This window comes from Antrostomus carolinensis, unplaced genomic scaffold (assembly GCF_000700745.2).
Source record: "Antrostomus carolinensis isolate BGI_N321 unplaced genomic scaffold, ASM70074v2 scaffold29303, whole genome shotgun sequence".
In the NCBI taxonomy this organism is placed as follows: Eukaryota; Metazoa; Chordata; class Aves; order Caprimulgiformes; family Caprimulgidae; genus Antrostomus; species Antrostomus carolinensis.
The window spans coordinates 3,440-3,675 of NW_010303607.1; the positions used below are offsets into that span (position 1 = coordinate 3,440).

General features: G+C 62.3%; 1 protein-coding gene across 1 annotated transcript in view; it reads left to right on the plus strand.

Annotated features, from left to right (window-relative positions):
* LOC104522008 (GAS2-like protein 2) overlaps positions 1-236 on the plus strand; it is a 4,140-nt gene that overhangs the window by 2,630 nt on the left and 1,274 nt on the right.

The following is a 236-nucleotide window of genomic DNA, read 5'->3' on the forward strand; positions in this document are numbered from 1 at the left end:
CAGCCGCTCGCATAGCCCCCTGCCCCCTGTCACCTGGGGGTCCCGTGTGCCCCCCAGACCTCGTTCCCCTGCCACCCCCTCACCGGAGGGCTCGGGTCCCCCTCACCAGGAGCAGCCCCAGAGGGTCCCTTCAGGCAGGTAAGGGGTGCAGAGACGCTTCGTGTCCCAAACCATCTGGTTTCAGAGCATTTTTCTCACATCTCTGATTTTTTTTCCCTCCATTGCAGAGGTGCTCA